The following is a 20,493-nucleotide window of genomic DNA, read 5'->3' as shown; positions in this document are numbered from 1 at the left end:
AACCCTGAAACCTGGGTCTTGCCGCTAGATTTTCCATTATGAAAGTTAAAATGTCTTCTCAATTTGAGCCAAGGTATTTGTTAACTTGTAACAGAGAGTGCCCTAACTTTTAAAATCCTCAAAATGCAATATGTGAAGAAAAAAGGGTTATGAAATAAAAAGAGCTCTGTTTAAGAACTAGGTTTTGGCCCCGTGGTCAAGACATGAAGGATAGGAAAGAAAAAAGATGTCCTGCTCTCAGAAACAGCATCAGACCCACACATAGAAGACAAGGACAGAACTTAAGAAGCAGGTTGAACTTTGAAGACTCTGCTGGAACTTGAAGGAAGTGTGTCATACGGGAGGCCTTTTCATGGCTTGTCACATTTCTGTCCCCACAGGGAGAGCCCAGATTATTCAAAGCCTGGAACATTCAGAAACAGAGGAAGATTTGAGGCTGGTGTAAAGCATGGGCCAGCAGCTATGTTGGTCCTTACTGGACCACTGAAGTAACCATCTTGGTAGGCTTTGCCAAGAGCAGCTTCAGCTCAGGGTTCTGTATTTAGGGATGGGTCCAAGCTGAGACAAGGGCTTTATTATCTAGAGCAGGGGGCTCCCTGGGCCTGCAGATTTCAAGGTGGGAGGCAACAGCAGGAGCAGTGGCCACTATAGCTACAGAATAAAGGGTCCAGGCTTCCTCTTATGAAGAAGGAATTCTCCAATTCCAATTCTCATTGGAAGCACAGAGTAGGAAGTAGCCTGGGGAATTTGGCTGGGGGCATTCATTTCCAGCTCCCCATGCCTCCTCTTTCCAGGAGAGGGACATCAGTCAGCATGAGACTCCTCATCCTTCCCTGCACCCTCTTCCTTCCCCTGAGCAGTAAGTGGTAAGGAGGAAAAGCACAGGCTATGAGGTGTGGTCTCTTCCTGCCTGTCTCTCTGGAGCCAGCCTGGGAGCATAGAGGAGGCCTCTAGTCTGGTGCCCCAGGTGTAGGCATTGTGAGAGTAGGCCCTGCCCGGCTACCATGAGGTCCCTAATCATGGAGCCCAGTATGAGGAAACTCATTGCTGTGACATCTCTAAGCCATGTCATCCAACCTAGTTTTGATTCATAATAAACTGATGTTATGATCTCCAACTACCTGACTTCTACTCTCTCAAGTGGCTTTGAACTGTAGCATATAGAAGGTATTATTATAAGATCCCCTCAAATCCCCACAAAAACCAAGGAAGATACATAGCAATAGCCTCTGCTTGGAGATGTGCCTTGTATAAATGAAACTGCTTCCCTGGACAGGTCAAACACTGACTCATCATTGTGTGCCAGAACACAGGGCTCATAAGGCAAATAGAAATCAAGAGGTTTTAAATAACCAATGTGGATTCTGCATGGGAAAAGGGAATCACAAGAAGCCTTGGGAACAGGGCTGAACACTGAAAATTTACAAAACTGGCAAGAGGGCAGATGTCACTTTCTGAAAAAGGAAGTTGTTCAAATAGGCAGATTTCCCCCAGGATCTGGGAAACTTATGTGCCACAATTGGCCTTCAAGCAGAAGCTATCCCCAGTTAAAATTAAGTTCTGCAATGGACCCTCGACACTTTCCTTCCCTCTATAGTTTGACCTGTCTATTCCCCACACCTCAGATAAGAGGAAGTCTTTGCTAGAGTCTGTGGCTGTAAGGGTCCTGGGATCAGGGAATTCTCACATTGTTAGCTTGACCACAAATTAACTTCTGTGGGTTTTTTTTTTCTTTTGTGGGTTGGAACCAGGCTTGTGATATTCTTCTTAGTTCTGGTAACCCTCTTGCCTCTTGGAATTAGGAAATGCAGGACATGTAAGAGACCACGGGTTGATGCACCTGGATTAGTAGTGCTAAGAACCACATTTCCCGAAGAGCACAGGCTGCTGCAGCCAGAGCGGCGAGAATCTGGACTGCACCCAGTCCTCTGCAGCTGAGTCTGAGCAGAACCAGGATATCAGCCAGAGGGACCTTTGGGGTTAAAATTTCCTTGGGAGACTAACCTAAAAATGAGGGGAGATTTCATTCTGGTTCCTCAATTTTCCTACGGGACTTGACGATGGGAGGGGATGTCAGGAAAGATAGCAAAATAGGAAGTGCCAGAAATCTGTCTCTCCACTCAGACAACAACTGTCCTAGCAGAAACTGTCTGAAGTCACTGCTTTGGAACTTTGCAGTCTATTTGAATGTTTGCAGCTTCCAGGAGAAAGCTTGACCAAGAAAGTGTGGCTAACTTTGGTCAATATCAGCCTGTAGCCTATGTATTTAGCTTATATATTTCAGCCTACAGCAGCAGCCTATCCCTGAGCCCCAAGCCCAGTAGCAGGCAGCTGTGCTCACATTCCTAGGGTGGCTTGTTGCAGCCAGGGTGGCCGATAAGGAACTGGTCCCCCAAATATCAGGGTTCTGTGTTCTGATTGTTGATGACAGCTTCTCATTGCTGAGGTATCAGCCCAGAAGCAGCCATTTTTGCAGCCCCCACTGGTTGGGGTGGCTTCCTGGGGACTTAAGGAGCTGCATCTGGTTTTTTGTTTGGGTTTTTTCTCCCTTACTTCCCTTTTGGAAGCCAGACATTTAAGATTCAGACATTCAAAAGCAACCATATACAGGGGAGTTTAGAAGGCCACTGCACATCTGCCCATGGACAGATGCAGGCTCAGAGAAGACCTGAAAAGACCTTAAGCTTTTTCTTGAAGCTGAGAGTTATTCTTCAACAGTTAAAAAAAAAAAGTTAAGGAAGCAAAATCATCTAAAAGAAGTAAGTACTTAAACATAACTCTAAGGAAGTGAAAGACTTCCTGAAAACTATAAAACACTGCTGAAAGAAATTAATGAAGACTTAAATAAATGGAAAGAAATCCCATGTTTATGGATTGGGAGACTTAACATTTTATGATGTCAACACTACCCAAAGCAGTCTATAGATTTATCACAATTCTTATAAAAATTCCAAAAGCCTTTTTCATAGCTTTGAATAGCTAAAACAGTCTTGAAAAAGAATGAAGTTCGAAGCTAGCAATGCAAAGCTACAGTAATTGAAACAGTATGGCACTGGCATAGGGACAGACATATGGACAAGTAAAATAGACTACAGAGACCAGAAATAAACCCTCATACATATGGTCAGTTGATTTTCTTTTTTTTTTTTCAATATATGAAATTTATTGTCAAATTGGTTTCCATACAACACCCAGTGCTCATCCCAAAAGGTGCCCTCCTCAATACCCATCACCCACCCTCCCCTCCCTCCCACCCCCCATCAACCCTCAGTTTGTTCTCAGTTTTTAAGAGTCTCTTATGCTTTGGCTGTCTCCCACTCTGGGTCAGTTGATTTTCAACAAGGGTGCCATGACCATTCAATAACAAAAAGATAGGGGCTCCTGGGCGGCTCAGTTGGTTGAGCACCTGACTTTGGCTCAGGTCATGATCTCATGTTTGTGGGTTTGAGCCCTGCATTGGGCTCTGAGCTGACAGCTCAGAGCCTGGAGCCTGCTTTGGATTCTGTGTCTCCCCCTCTCTCTCAACCCCTCCCCCATTAATGCTCTGTCTCTCTCTGTCTCTCAAAAAATAAAACATTAAGAAATTTTTGAAAAAAAATAATGAAAAGATAGCCTTTTCAACAAAATATGCCAGGAAAACTGTATATCCACATGCAAAAAAACCCCACATACAAAAATTAACTCAAAATAGATCAAAGGCCCAACATTAAAACTCTTAGAAGAAAAAATTGGGTAACGTCTTCATAACACTGGATTTGGCAATTATTTCATGGATATGACACCAAAAGCATGAGCAAGAATAGAAAAAATAGATAAATTGGACTTCATCAAAATTAAGAACTTTTGTGCATGAAAGTAAATTATCAAGAAAGTGAAAATACAAACCCACAGCTAACATCATACTCAACAGTAAAAAACTAAAAGCATTTCCTCTAAGATCAGGACCAAGACAAGGATGTCACTCTCACCACTTTTATCCAACATAGTACTGGAAGTCCTAGCCAAAACAACAATACAAGAAAAATAAATAAAATGCATTCAAATTGGTACAGAAGAAGTAAAACTGTCACTATTTGCAGAAGACATGCTATATATATATATATATATAACCCCATCAAAAACTATTAGCACTAATGAATTCAGTAAAGTTGCCAGATACAAAATGAATAAAGAGAAATCTGTTGTGTTTCTATATACTATAACAGACACAAGGAGAATATAAGAAAACAATCCCATTTAAAATTACATCAAAAAAGAATAAAATAACTAGGAATAAATTTAACCAAGGTGAAAGACCTATACTCTGAAAACTATAAAACACTGAAGAAAGAAATTGAAGATGATACAAATAAATGGAAATATATGCTATGATCATGGATTGGAAGAATTATTATTGTTAAAATGTCCATACTACTCAATGCAATCTACAGACACTTGTAATCCTTATCAAAATACCAACAACATTTTTCACATAACTAGAACAAATAATATTAAAATTTATATGGAACTGCAAAAGACCCCAAATAGCTAAAGCAATCTTGAAAAAGAAGAAGAAAACTAGAAGAATCACGCCGCCAGATTTCAAACTATCCTACAAAGCTAGAGTAACCAAAGCAGCATGGTACTGGCACAAAAAGAGACACATAGATCAATGGAACAGAACAGAGACCTCAGAAACAAACCCACACATATATGATCAGTTAACCTATGGCAAAAGAGGCAAGAATATACAATGGGAAAAGGGAATCTCTTCAATAAATAGTGTTGGGAAAACTGGATAGCTACATGGAAAAGAATGAAACTGGACCACTTTCTTACACCATATACAAAAATAAACCCAAAATGAATTAACAACCTAAATGTAAGACCTAAAACCATAAAACTCCTAAAAAAGAACATAGGCAGTAAACTCTTGGACATCAGCCTTAGCAATATATTTTTTTGGATTTGTAGGGGCAACAAAAGCAAAAATAAACAATCAGGACTACATCAAACTAAAAAGCTTTAGCACAGTGAGGGAAACCATCAATAAAATGAAAAGGCAACCTGCTGAATGGGAGAAGGTATTTGCAAATTATATATCCAATAAGAGGTTAATGTCCAAAATATATAAAGAGCTCATACAACTCAACACCAAAAAAAAATCCAATTTAAAAATGGGCAGAGGACCTGAATAGACCTTTTCCCAAAGAAAACATATAGATGGTCAGTAGACACATGAAAAGATGCTCAAAATCACTAATCATCAAGGAAAAACAAATCAAAATCACAACAAGATATCACCTCACACCTGTTAGAATGGTCAGTATCCAAAAGACAAGAAATAACAAGTGTTGGTAAGGTTGTGGAGAAAAAGGAGCCCTCTTGCACTGTTGGTGGGAATGCAAACTGGAGCATCCACTCTGGAATATAGAGGTTCCTCAAAGAATTAAAAATAGAATTACCATATGATCCAGCAATTCCACTTCTGGGTATTCACATGAAGAAAACAAAAGCATTAGTTCAAGAAGATATATGCACCATTATGTCACTGTGGCCTTATTTGCAACAGTCAAGATATGGAAGCAACCTAAGGGCCCACCAATAGATGAATGGATAAAGAAGATGTGGTGTATATGCAATGGAACATATTCAATGGCATATTACTCAGCCATAAAAAAGAAAGAAATCAAGGGGCACCTGGGTGGCTCAGTCCCTTAAGCATCTGACTTCGGCTCAGGTCATGATCTCATGGTTCATGGGTTTAAGCCCCATGTCAGGCTGTATGCTGACAGCTCAGAGCCTGGAATCTGCTTCGGATTCTGTGTCTCCCTCTCTCTCTGCTCCTCTGCCACTCACTTTCTGTCTGTCTGTCTCTCTCTCTCTCTCAAAATAAATAGAAAAAATTATCACAAAAAAGAAGGAAATCTTGCCATTTGCAACAACATGGATGGACCTGGAGGGTATTACATTGATTAAAATAAGTCAGACAGAGAAAGACAAGTATAAGATGATTTCACTTATATGTGGAACCTAAGAAACAAAACAAATGAACAAGCAAAACAAAACAAAAACAGACTCATAAATACAGAAAACAAACTGGTGGTTGCCAGAGGGGGGTGAGGGTGGGGACGAGCAAAACAGATGAAGGGAATTAAGAAACACAAACTTCCCATTGTAGAATAAATAAGTCATGAAGATATAAAGTACAGCATAGAGAATATAGCCAATAACATTTTAATAACTTTGTAAAGTGACAGATAGTAACTACTCTTACCATGGTGAGCATTTCGTCATGTATAAAGATGTCAAACTGCTATGTTGCACTCCTGAAACTAATTTACTATTGTATGTCAAGTATACTTTAATTTAAAAAAGAATACTTTTAAAGAATAAAAAAAAAAAGAAAATGAAGAGACGACCTGCAAAATGGAGGGAAGACACTTGCAAATCACATATCTGGTAAGGGATTAGTATTCAAAGTATATAAAGAACTTCTAAAGCTTCACAGCAACAACAAAGCACAAAGAACTCAAAATAGGCAAATGAGTAAACATTTCTCCAGAGAAGATATGCAAATGATCGACAAACACATGAAAAGATGCTCAACATCATTAATAATTATGCAAATGTAAACCAAAACCATAATGAGATGTCACTTCATACCTACTAGGATGGCTACACTAAAAAAATTTTTTAAAGAGCCATACACAGAAAATAACAAGTATTGGTGAGGATGCGGAGAAAATGGAACCCTCACTTGTTGATAGAAACGCAAAGCGGGATTTTAGAGGTAGAAGGAAGATGGTGGCGTAGGAGGATGCTGGGCTCACCGTGTCCTGCGGGTCACTTAGATTCCACCCACACCTGCCTAAATAACCCAGAAAACCGCCAGAAGACTAGCAGAACAGAGTCTCTGGAGCCAAGCGCAGATGAGAGGCCCACGGAAGAGGGTAGGAAGGGCGGCGAGGCGGTGCGCGCTCCACGGACTGGCAGAGGGAGCCGGGGCAGAGGGGCAGCCCGCCCGGCCAGGCAGAGCCCCCCGAGTCTGGCTGGCAAAAGTGGAGGGGCCGGGCAGAGTGTGTTCCGACAGCAAGCGGGACTTGACATCTGGAAGGTTATAAGCTAACAGCTCTGGTCGGAGAACAGGAGGGCTGGAGGACAACAGGAGGGAGAGTGGTTGAGCCCCGGGACGACAGAGCGCAGCTTGGCAGGGAACAAAGGCACTCGCCAGCGCCATCTCCCTCGCCCATCCCCCAGACAAAATCCCAAAGGGAACCAGTTCCTGCCAGGGAACTTGCCTGCACCACGGCAAACACCCAACGCTGTGCTTCTGCGGAGCCACACCTCTGGCAGTGGCGGTTCTGACTCCCTCCAGGTGCCGCAGGGCCCCTCCCGGAGTGGATCTCCGAAGGAAAAGCGAGCTGAGCCTACCCCTTCCGCCCCCGTGCACCTTGCCAATCCATCCCAGCTAATACGCCAGATCCCCAGCACCACAAGCCTGGCAGTGTGCAAGTAGCCCAGACGGGCCACGCCACCCCACAGTGAATCCCGCCCCTAGGAGAGGGGAAGAGAAGGCACACACCAGTCTGACTGTGGCCCCAGCGGTGGGCTGGGGGCAGACATCAGGTCTGACTGCGGCCCTGCCCACCAACTCCAGTTATACACCACAGCACAGGGGAAGTGCCCTGCAGGTCCGCACCACTCCAGGGACTATCCAAAATGACCAAACGGAAGAATTCCCCTCAAAAGAATTTCCAGGAAATAACAACAGCTAATGAACTGATCAAAAAGGATTTAAATGATATAACAGAAAGTGAATTTAGAATAATAGTCATAAAATTAATCGCTTGGCTTGAAAACAGTATAGAGGACAGCAGAGAATCTCTTGCTACAGAGATCAAGGGACTAAGGAACAGCCAGGAGGAGGAGGAGGAGCTAAAAAAATGTTATAAACGAGCTGCAAAATAAAATGGAGACAACCACGGCTTGGATTGAAGAGGCAGAGGAGAGAATAGGTGAACTAGAAGATAAAATTATGGAAAGAGAGGAAGCTGAGAAAAAGAGAGATAAAAAAATCCAGGAGTATGAGGGGAAAATTAGAGAACTAAATGATGCACTAAAGAGAAATAATCTACGCATAATTCGTATTCCAGAGGAGGAAGAGAGAGGGAAAGGTGCTGAAGGTGTACTTGAAGAAATCATAGCTGAGAACTTCCCTCATCTGGGGAAGGAAAAGGGCATTGAAATCCAAGAGGCACAGAGAACTCCCTTCAGACGTAACTTGAATTGATCTGCACGACATATCATAGTGAAACTGGCAAAATACAAGGATAAAGAGAAAATTCTGAAAGCAGCTAGGGATAAATGTGCCCTAACATATAAAGGGAGACCAATAAGACTCATGACGGATCTCTCTACTGAAACTTGGCAGGCCAGAAAGGAATGGCAGGAAATCTTCAGTGTGATGAACAGAAAAAATATGCAGCGGAGAATCCTTTATCCAGCAAATCCGTCATTTAGAATAGAAGGTGAGATAAAGGTCTTACCAAACAAACAAAAACTGAAGGAATTCGTCACCACTAAACCAGCCCTACAAGAGATCCTAAGGGGGATCCTGTGAGACAAAGTACCAGAGACATCGCTACAAGCATGAAACCTATGGACATCACAATGACTCTAAACTCTTATCTTTCTATAACACTGAACGTGAATGGACTCAATGCGCCAACCAAAAGACAGAGGGTATCAGAATGGATAAAAAAACAAGACCCATCTATTTGCTGTCTACAAGAGACTCATTTTAGACCTGAGGACACCTTCAGATTGAAAGTGAGGGGATGGAGAACTATTTATCATGCTACTGGAAGTCAAAAGAGAGCTGGAGTAGCCATACTTATATCAGACAAACTAGACTTTAAATTAAAGGCTGTAACAAGAGATGAAGAAGGGCATTATAAAATAATTACAGGGTCTATCCATCAGGAAGAGCTAACAATTATAATGTCTATGTACCGAATACAGGAGCCCCCAAATACATAAAACAATTACTCACAAACATAAGCAACCTTATTGATAAGAATGTGGTAATTGTAGGGGACTTTAACACCCCACTTACAACAACAGATAGATCATCTAGACACACGGTCAATAATGAAACAAGGGCCCTGAATGATACATTGGATCCGATGGACTTGACAGATATATTTAGAATTCTTTATCCCAAAGCAACAGAATATACTTTCTTCTCAAGTGCACACAGAACATTCTCCAAGATAAATCACATACTGGGTCACAAAACAGTCCTTCATAAGTATACAAGAATTGAGATCATACCATGCATACTTTCAGACCACAATGCTATGAAGCTTGAAATCAACCACAGGAAAAAGTCTGGAAAACCTCCAAAAGCATGGAGGTTAAAGAACACCCTACTAAAGAATGAATGGGTCAACCAGGCAATTAGAGAAGAAATTAAAAAATATATGGAAACAAACGAAAATGAAAATACAACAATCCAAACGTTTTGGGATGCAGCAAAGGCAGCCCTGAGAGGAAATACATTGCAATCCAGGCCTATCTCAAGAAACAAGAAAAATCCCAAATACAAAACCTAACAGAACACCTAAAGGAAATAAAAGCAGAACAACAAAGACACCCTAAACCCAGCAGAAGAAGAGAAATAATAAAGATTAGAGCAGAAATAAACAATATAGAATCTAAAAAAACTGTAGAGCAGATCAATGAAACCAAGAGTTGTTTTTTTTTTAATTTTATTTTTTTAACGTTTATTTATTTTTGAGACAGAGAGACAGAGCATGAATGGGGGAGGGTCAGAGAGAGAGGGAGACACAGAATCTGAAGCAGGCTCCAGGCTCTGAGCTGTCAGAACAGAGCCTGATGCGGGGCTCAAACTCACGGATCATGAGATCATGACCTGAGCTGAAGTCGGACGCTTAACTGACTGAGCCACCCAGGCACCCCAAGAGTTGGTTTTTTGAAAAAAATAAACAAAATTGATAAACCTCTAGCTAGGCTTCTCAAAAAGAAAAGGGAGATGACCCAAACAGATAAAATTATGAATGAAAATGGAATTATTACAACCAATCCTTCAGAAATACAAGCAATTATCAGGGAATACTATGAAAAACTATATGCCAACAAACTGGACAACCTGGAAGAAATGGACAAATTCCTAAACACCCACACACTTCCAAAACTCGATCAGGAGGAAATAGAAAGCTTGAACAGACCCATAGCCAGAGAAGAAATTGAATCAGTTATCAAAAATCTCCCAACAAATAAGAGTCCAGGACCAGATGGCTTCCCAGGAGAGTTCTACCAGACGTTTAAAGCAGAGATAATACCTATCCTTCTCAAGCTGTTCCAAAAAATAGAAAGGGAAAGAAAACTTCCGGACTCATTCTATGAAGCCACTATTACTTTGATTCCTAAACCAGACAGAGACCCAGTAAAACAAGAGAACTACAGGCCAATATCCCTGATGAATATGGATGCAAAAATTCTCAATAAGACACTAGCAAATCGAATTCAACAGCATATAAAAAGAATTATTCACCATGATCAAGTGGGATTCATTCCTGGGATGCAGGGCTGGTTCAACATTTGCAAATCAATCAACGTGATACATCACATTAATAAAAGAAAAGATAAGAACCGTATGATCCTGTCAATTGATGCAGAAAAAGCATTTGACAAAATTCAGCATCCTTTCTTAATAAAAACCCTCAAGGGGCTCCTGGTGGCGCAGTCGGTTAAGCGTCCGACTTCGGCCAGGTCACAATCTTGCGGTCTGTGAGTTCGAGCCCCGCGTCAGGCTCTGGGCTGATGGCTCAGAGCCTGGAGCCTGTTTCCGATTCTGTGTCTCCCTCTCTCTCTGCCCCTCCCCCGTTCATGCTCTGTCTCTCTCTGTCCCAAAAATAAATAAACGTTGAAAAAAAAATTAAAAAAAAAAAACCTCAAGAAAGTCAGGATAGAAGGAACATACTTAAACATCATAAAAGCCATTTATGAAAAGCCCACAGCTAACATCATCCTCAATGGGGAAAAACTGAGAGCTTTTTCCCTGAGATCAGGAACACAACAGGGATGTCCACTCTCACCACTGTTGTTTAACAGAGCGTTGGAAGTTCTAGCATCAGCAATCAGACAACAAAAGGAAATCAAAGGCATCAAAATTGGCAAAGATGAAGTTAAGCTTTCACTTTTTGCAGGTGACATGATATTATACATGGAAAATCCGATAGACTCCACCAAAAGTGTGCTAAAACTGATACATGAATTCAGCAAAGTTGCAGGATACAAAATCAATATACAGAAATCAGTTGCATTCTTATACACTAATAATGAAGCAACAGAAAGACAAATAAAGAAACTGATCCCATTCACAATTGCACCAAGAAGCATAAAATACCTAGGAATAAATCTAACCAAAGATGTAAAAGATCTGTATGCTGAAAACTATAGAAAGCTTATGAAGGAAATTGAAGAAGATATAAAGAAATGGAGAAACATTCCGTGCTCATGGGTTGGAAGAATAAATATTGTCAAAATATCAATAGTACCCAAAGCTATCTACACATTCAATGCAATCCCAATCAAAATTGCACCAGCATTCTTCTCGAAGCTAGAACAAACAATCCTAAAATTCATATGGAACCACAAAAGGCCCCGAATAGCCAAAGTAATTTTGAAGAAGACCAAAGCAGGAGGCATCACAATCCCAGACTTTAGCCTCTACTACAAAGCTGTCATCATCAAGACAGCATGGTATTGGCACAAAAACAGACACATAGACCAATGACATAGAATAGAAACCCCAGAACTAGACCCACAAAAGTATGGCCAACTAATCTTTGACAAAGCAGGAAAGAATATCCAATGGAAAAAAGACAATCTTTTTAACAAATGGTGCTGGGAGAACTGGACAGCAACATGCAGAAGGTTGAAACTAGACCACTTTCTCACACCATTCACAAAAATAAACTCAAAATGGATAAAGGACCTGAATGTGAGACAGGAAACCATCAAAACCCTAGAGGAGAAAACAGGAAAAAACCTCTCTGACCTCAGCCACAGCAATTTCTTACTTGACACATCCCCAAAGGCAAGGGAAATAAAAGCAAAAATGAACTATTGGGACCTCATGATGATAAAAAGCTTCTGCACAGCAAAGGAAACAACCAACAAAACTAAAAGGCAACCAATGGAATGGGAAAAGATATTTGCAAATGACATATCGGACAAAGGGCTCATATCCAAAATCTATAAAGAGCTCACCAAACTCCACACCCGAAAAACAAATAATCCAGTGAAGAAATGGGCAGAAAACATGAATCGACACTTCTCTAAAGAAGACCTCCGATGGCCAACAGGCACATGAAAAGACGCTCAACGTCGCTCCTCATCAGGGAAATACAAATCAAAACCACACTCAGATATCACCTCATGCCAGTCAGAGTGGCCAAAATAAACAAATCAGGAGACTATAGATGCTGGAGAGGATGTGGAGAAACGGGAACCCTCTTGCACTCTTGGTGGGAATGCAAACTGGTGCAGCCGCTCTGGAAAACAGTGTGGAGGTTCCTCAGAAAATTAAAAATAGACCTACCCTATGACCCAGCAGTAGCACTGCTAGGAATTTACCCAAAGGATACAGGAGTGCTGATGCATAGGGGCACTTGTACCCCAATGTTTAGAGCAGCACTCTCAACAATAGCCAAATGATGGAAAGAGCCTAAATGTCCATCAACTGATGAATGGATAAAGAAATTGTGGTTTATACACACAATGGAATACTCCGTGGCACTGAGAAAGAATGAAATCTGGCCTTTTGTAGCAACGTGGATGGAACTGGAGAGTGTTATGCTAAGTGAAATAAGCCATACAGAGAAAGACAGAAACCATGTTTTTACTCTTATGTGGAGCCTGAGAAACTTAACAGGAACCCATGGGGGAGGGGAAGGAAAAAAGAAGAGAGAGAGAGAGGTTAGAGTGGGAGAGAGCCAAAGCATAAGAGACTCTTAAAAACTGAGAAGAAACTGAGGGCTGATGGGGGGGTGGGAGGGAAGGGAAGGTGGCTGATGGGTATTGAAGAGGGCACCTGTTGGGATGAGCACTGGGTGTTGTATGGAAACCAATTTGACAATAAATTTCATATATTTAAAAAAAAAAAAAAAGAAACGCAAAGTGGTACGGCCGTTGTGGAAAACATCTTAGTGGCTCAAAAAATTATACTAGAATAGTACGTGACCAAGCAGTTCCACTCCTGAAGCGAGGCCCCACAGAAGACTCGAGTGGTGGGGCGGGATATCGGAAGTTACAGATACTAGTTCTTTCTTTTGACCTAGTTGGTCCACCGGCTGTTGCCCTTGGCCACCTCCCCTCCCCCTAACCTCCCACCCCACAAGACCTCACAAATCAGGGACCTGATGTCAAGGGGTCGTTCAGGAACCCGCTCCAGACTTCGGGGGCAACTGTTCTTATCAGGAGGTACAGAGAAGAATGAAAGGAAAGAGAGTCTACACTGGGGGGGGGGGGGGGTTATTCTAATTTTGGGCAGGGGAAACTTAATTTTCAATTTGCATGCCACCTCTCGGCGGTATTCTTATGGTTCCCTTTTCCTCTCTCCAGAGTCTCTAGAAAGTCTACACTTCCCTCTGGTGGCCGAACCTTGCCATTGCACAGTCCCCTTAACTGTCTTGTACTTTTTACTCTGAATTCACGATGTAGGCGATCAGGGAAAAATAGAACCCTCTTCTCAAGCCTCTGACGGAATAGCTCAAAATCAAGGTTAGAAGGTCCATGCTGTCTTTGTGGATAAGAGTGAAATATATAAGGAAATGGTGCATGAGATGGTTTTCCTGACCTCAACAGAAGTCTTAGTTCAAATTGTGAGGGAGGCCCTGTGTCTTTGACTCTTTCCCACCCTTTTGTAAGCTGTCCATTTTTCTAGGTTTTTGGAATCTTCAGTGGGCTTAGAGATCCCTGGCCTTTGGATTTCCCACCTAGGTTGGAATGCTCTGAAGTGAGCTGCCCTCGGAGGACTCACACAGTGAGCAAGGAGGTATCTGAAGTTTCAGGGCAGTGAGATGGTTTCCAGAAACCTATCTGGACAGCCTCCACCAAAGCACAGAGCCTGTTAGCTGCTCCCCCTGGCAAGCTCCCCCCGGCTTGCCCTACAGATTCTCTGAGTGCTTCCTGCAGGGAGAATCTCGATGGTTGCTTGAACAGAGAAGAAAGGGCGGAGTAGTAAGGTGAGCATAACCACACCAGACAGCTGTCTTCTGAGGGGAGACTCGAAGCGAGTTGTATGAAGTGGACACCATCACGGGTGGGGGGGCTTCATCCTTGCAACGTCTCACGTATTTTCTAGCAAGACCTAATGCACAGCATCTGACCACTGCCCTAGAGATGATGTGTGGTGGAGAAGTGGCTCCACATCAGAGGCGACGTAATGAGGTCCCTCCTTACCAGTGGGAGCTCTCTCTGTGAAACATGCAGCGAGTGGAGGAAGCAAACACTTTGTATATTCATGAGGGGTCCCATGCAGAGAACAGGGTGGGTCTTCTCAGACTGACAGCCATGACTAAGACAGCATCGAAGCCCTGGACCCAGGAAATAATATTCATGTAGACCATCTGCCAGGGACAAGCAAGTATCTAGAGCAGGTGCAACAGCATCCGGAGCTACCTGTTTTCCCTGCCTTACGAAGAAGAAAGCAACCTCCCTAAACTGCAAACAAATTTCAGGCCACAAATCCTGAAAGTTAAACTCCCAAGTGACTAAGAAATCTTTAACCCACTTCTCCCCAGCACAAATATTAAGAATGCTTTATAATCCTAAACGTTTTACTGGACAAATGCCATCACTTCTTCCAAATGTTTGTTATCGGTATTCTTTCCTTACAGCCTTTTGGAAGAGGGTTAACTTGAACCACAGTGTTCCATTGTCCTGTCCCCTGCTAAGTGCCACTGGGTCTCACCTTCCTTACCTGCATGGCTTGAGGCTTTTCCTGAACAGCTAACCTCAGAGGAATCCATGGAGGGGTGAATCGGTTGTACTTATGTTAGAATTGTCAACATATCAGAAACAACTTCATGCAAATATAAAACGAACATGTACCAATGGTTTTATTAAATTCATTAATTAATGAATAGATATGAAAACTAGTTCCGAGGAGATTTCAAAGAACTGAGGTTTATGTCAGTCAAGTCGAAGGAATGCTGGAAAGAATTTACTAATATCTGTGACACTGGTTACTATCCTGCTGGGCGAGAAAGTATCTGAGGCCATCTTTTCTACTAGAGGGCAATCAACTGCACTGTCCCAGACAAAAGCCATTTGCATTACAATGGCCAAGACTCATTTACAAAACTTTCCGGCAAGAATCATTTATGTTATTATTGGCTCTCTGCCAGTTAACCTCTACTTCTTACAGTTATACAATACCTGGGGAGATAAAAGTTGAATCAAAGGTGCATAACCAGCACTCCACTGAAAGAATAACAAGTGATGTCTTCATTTTTCTTGCCAATGTAGGAAATAGAATGTGTACATTAACCGGGGCCTCTGGCTGTGAGCATTTCCCTCCTCCTTTGTTCATACAAGTGCCAAAGCTTGTTTATATAAATTCTGAGCTAAGCCCATAGGTGGCTTTTTCCCCTGTACCATTGTCTTTGTCTCAGGGATGTTTATGCCAGCTGTGGGACCATGTGAAGTCCCACTGGGCAAGGCTGGCATCCCAGAGGGCTCAGTGTGCATCCCAGATGCAGAAGAGTGTCTGCACCTGGCCTTTGTAGAGACACATTAGGGTCGGCCTGGAGCAAACCTGTTCTATAAAGGACTAGATAGTAAATATTTCAGACTTCACAGGACCGGAAGCTCTCTGCAGAAACTACTCAGTCACTGTAGGACAAAAGCAGTTACAGACAACACAAAATAAATCATGTGGCTGTGTTTCGATAAAACTTTCAAAATAGGCAGTGGGCTGGATTTGGTACATGGGCCATAGTTTGTCAATCCCTCGTGTGTTAGACTCCTCAGACTGCCGTAACGAAATACCATCAACTAGGTGGCTTAGACAACAGATATTTATTTTCTCACAGTCTCGGAAGCTGGAAGTCCATGATCAAGGTGCCAGCAAATTTGGTTTCTGGTGAGAGCTCTTTTCCTGGCATTACAGATGGCCACCTTCTCACTGTGTCCTTACATGGCCTTTTGTGTGTACAGGTGTGGAGATAAAGAGAGAGGGAGATCTCTAGTATCTCTTCCTATTCTTAAAAGGCCACCAGCCCTATCAAATTTAGGCCCCCCTTTATGACTTCATTTAACCTTTATTGCCTCCTTTGCACCCTGTCTCCAAACACAGTCATATTGGGGGCTAGGGCTTCAATGTCCTACCAATGTCCTTCAATTCAGTCCATAACCCTGGTATAGAGTATACAAGAACCTTCATTCATTCATTCATTCATTCATTCAACAAATATTTGCTGTGTTCACAACTGAGCCATCTCTAGACAGATCCAATCCCTGCCCTCGTCAAACTCTGGTGTGGCAGAGGAGGCACAGTTTAAACAAGGAATTGTAATAAAGTGCAGGAGTTATCAGTCCAAAACAAACAAAGTCCAATGAGAAGATGACATTTAAGGTGAAACGTAAATGTTTATGAAGATGCTGAGTTTGAGGTGTTGGTGATATATCCAAGTAGAGATGTCATTTGGGAAGGTAGATATACTGGGTTGAGAACTCAGAAAGCAGGTCTGGGCTACAGACATTTGGCAGTTATTGAAGCCATGGCAGTGGTTAAGAGCTCCTAGGAGAGCAGGGGTGGGGCCAAAAATTTGTATTTCTACCAAGTTCCCAAAGAAGAAGATGCATCTGGAATATGGTTTGATTTTAGAAAAAGATCTTTCAATTATAAACTGAATGTAACCAGGAAAGATAGCTCTTTGTACCTTCCAGAGGAACTAGAACATCTAAGAAAATCCAAGATCTGACACTTTGGTAATGGAGTCAAGAAATAAACCTAGACCAAAAAAATCACCACCACCACCATCATTATCATCATCATCATGGTGGATCCAACGTCCATTTCTCTAACATTAGTCATCTTGGGCCACCTAATGGAGGACAACAAATACCTTCCATATTGCTGGGTATTTCTTGACTTTCATGTAAGTAACTTAATTTTTTGTTAAGGTTTATTTCTGAGAGACAGAGAGAGATAGAGCATGAGTGGGGGAGGAGCAGAGAGAGAGGGAGACATAGAGTCTAAAGCAGGCTCCAGGCTCTGAGCTGTCAGCACAGAGCCCAACACAGGGCTCGAACTCACGGACCACAAGATCATGACCTGAGCCTAATTTGGACGCTCAGCCAACTGAGCCACCCAGGCGCCCTTCTTGTAAGTAATTTTTAAAGAAGCAACCTCAATAGGCACTGATCAACGAAATACATGTTGTTATAGCACAAAAGATCTACAGGTAGATGTCCTCCATCCATTGATCAGGGCTTAGTCCTTGAGTTAATTTCTTTTTTTTTTTATTGTTTATTTTTGAGAGAGAGAGAGAGAGCACAGGGGGAGGAGGAGAGAGAGGGAGACAGAGGATCCAAAGCAGGCCCTGAGCTGACAGCAGAGAGCCCAATGTGGGGTTCGAACTCACGAACTGTGAGATCATGACCTGAGCTGAAGTTGGATGCTTAGCCAACTAAGCCACCCAAGGGCCGCAGCCCTTGAGTTAATTTCATCACTACGAAGGTGACTGTGGCTTTTGTCATTGTTGCTTCAGCCCAGAAAACTATTTGGTTCCAACTGACCTTAGAAGAGACAGATCTCAAAATTTAGTGGAAAGGTTACCAGCAAGGACTTTGGAGTCAGCCAGCCCTGGATTTGATTTCTAGAATTGTCATTTACTTTCAGTGACCTAGGGCACATTCTTTTCTATGTTTGTTTCCTTATATTAAAATACGAATAAGTCTAGGGTTTTTCTGAGAATTAAATTAAAACAAAAAAACATGGAAAGAGCAGAATTCTTGGCCTGTGGTAAGTATTCAATAAATAGTAACTATTTTTTGTCACTATTTTTGTTTTAATTGTTGTTTGGAGTAGAAATGAAAAGTTGAAGAATGTTTAATCAGCTCACAAAGTTGTCAGAGGGTTTTAATAACTTGCTATAAGGTGATAAAACAGAAATTCTGCTAACCTTACAGAAGAGGCTTAAGAGTCATGTAGGAAGTTGAATGACCTTAATATTGTTGTATAATGAAAACTCATCACAGGAAAGGAACACACTTATAAATCCCTTCACACCGCAGCCCCGGTGAACAATGAACAAAATGGGAAAATGCAAAGGCAGCTAGCAAAGAATGCTAAAGAGAGGTAGAGAACCATGCAACAAGGAAAGAAAAGAATCACTCCCAAATTTACAAATAATGGGCAACAGGTCATTTTGCAGAGAGCCTTGGAGCAAAACACTCTTCATCACAGTTGAAAAACAGTGTGATTTCATTTTGAGCCTCAAACTGAGTCTCAAGTGCTCCTGCCAACGAGTGACAGAGTCTCCAGTATCAGGAAGCAGCTACACAGGGCAGAACAGGGCAGAACAGTATCTGCATAGGACCCACGAAGAGAATTCGCTAAACCGGGACACAACCAAAGGGAAATCCTGGTGGGACCAGAGAAATGACCATTTCACAGCCCTGCTCAGGTGAGTTTTCACTCGAGACGAGGAATCAAAAATTCATCTTTGGGGGTGCTTGGTGTGGGGGCGCCTGGGTGGCTCGGTTGGTTAAGCATCCAACTCTTAATTTTGGCCAAGGTCATGATCTCGTGGTCATGAGATCAAGCCCCAATTTGGGCTCCATGCTGAGAGGGGAGACTGCTTGGGATTCTCTCTCTCCCTCTCTCTCTGCCCCTCCCCAGAGACACCATCAAACAGTGCAGTCAAGGCTGTAGAACCAGTTCAGTGTGATTCCCCAGGGACAGCTTTTACGAGTGGCTCTCCCCATTTAGACTGTTTCTTCTTGTAAGAAAAGACTTTCACAGTGAAGAAGAAAATGCCCTCATTGAAGTCATCTTTGCCTTCTGAGTTGGGTAAGGTTGTTGAGGACGGGGGAGGAGGATCGAGAGCAGTCCTGCTGACAAATTTAACCCCACCCATTATAAAAAAAAGAACTGCAGAGTTTCTCTTGCTGCAACACAATGCTCGAAGATGCTGGAAGGTGCCAAATAGAGAGATGTCCTTTGTGGTGAAGGGACACATCAGTGAATTTGGGGCTACAGAAAGATGGTCTCCAAGCTTAAGTTTGGTGGAACCAAAAAGAGATGGCTTGGAGGCAAACACTTAGTTTCTACAGAAGAAGCTGATAGAGAGGAAAATGAAGGAATATGGCATTGACCCTGCAAGCTGGAGCCCTGGGCAGAGAGACAAATAGGAAGATGCTCCCAGGGTTGGGACCTGACAGACCTCGCCCTCCACTGCCTTAAACCCTCAGTAAAAGTTTGGTATGAGCAGCATCATGGAAGGTTTTCAGCAAGGCAGTTAGGGAGACATACAGAATGCCTAGGGAAGAAAAAGAGCAGAGACAAAGAACTAAAAGACAACAGGAAAAGTATAAACCTTCTGGGAATATCGAGAGGCTTACCTTTAATGGAATAATGGCTCAAGCTAATGATAATTCATTTATTCTTTCACTCAAGCATTATTTACTGAGCACGGCTCTTGTGCCAAGTATCACGCAGCCAGCTTGAACCGGTTCATGAGAGCCCATCCTGGTCCTGTCTTTCCAGCTCTTCATTCACTGACGTCATGTCGGTAGCTTGAAAGTGGCCATGTGAGGAAAGTTTACACACAGGAATCAGCAAATGCTACAAATCAGGGTTTTGTTGTTTTGGGGTGTTTGGAATTTTTTTCTGGAGAGTTGGTCTGCCTGTATACCACTGGCCAGCCACTATGTTTTGGAATACAGCAGCAAACTAAACAGTCAAGGTCATAACCCTTGCAGAGCACATGTTCTAGGAGGAGGAGATCAAAGCATTAATTGATTGGTTGATCGACTAGTCGATCGATTAACAAGCTATTTTCAGCAGGTGAGCAAGGCTCTGAGGAAAATAAGACAGGGTGATTTGATAGGCTGTGGGGGTTGGGAAGGCTTCCTTAAGGAGGCAATACAATACTCTCTTATGGTTTGCCTCCCTCCCTCTCGAGACTCTTAAAAACTGAGAATAAACTGAGGGTTGATGGAGGGGGGTGGGAGGGAGGGGAAAGTGGGTGATGGGCATTGAGGAGCGCACCTGTTGGGATGAGCACTGTGTGTTGTATAGAAACCAATTTGACAATAAATTTCATTTTTTAAAAAAAGGAGGCAATACATGAGCCGTGACATAAATTTGCATGTGCAAAATCATCCCAACAGAGCGGAGTCATCTGTAGAGGGAGGTACTCTGATCTGCACTTTTTGTTTCTTTTTGACATGTTGTTATAGTGTTTACAATGG

The 20,493-nt window shown here is 42.4% G+C and overlaps 1 long non-coding RNA gene across 1 annotated transcript in view; it reads right to left on the bottom strand.

Annotated features, from left to right (window-relative positions):
* Nucleotides 1-19,940, bottom strand: part of LOC121014457 (uncharacterized) — a 29,208-nt gene extending 9,268 nt beyond the window's left edge. Inside the window, exon 1 of the long non-coding RNA XR_005783226.1 lies at nt 19,642-19,940. This is a non-coding gene — a long non-coding RNA (uncharacterized LOC121014457). The remainder of the gene's footprint in view (nt 1-19,641) is intronic.
* Nucleotides 19,941-20,493: the final 553 nt, after the last annotated feature.

The sequence above is a fragment of the Herpailurus yagouaroundi genome, unplaced genomic scaffold (genome assembly GCF_014898765.1).
Source record: "Herpailurus yagouaroundi ecotype Mexico unplaced genomic scaffold, PumYag 202, whole genome shotgun sequence".
NCBI lineage: Eukaryota > Metazoa > Chordata > Mammalia > Carnivora > Felidae > Herpailurus > Herpailurus yagouaroundi.
Note: the sequence above shows the minus strand (reverse complement) of the source record. Positions and strands in the feature narration are given on the sequence as shown.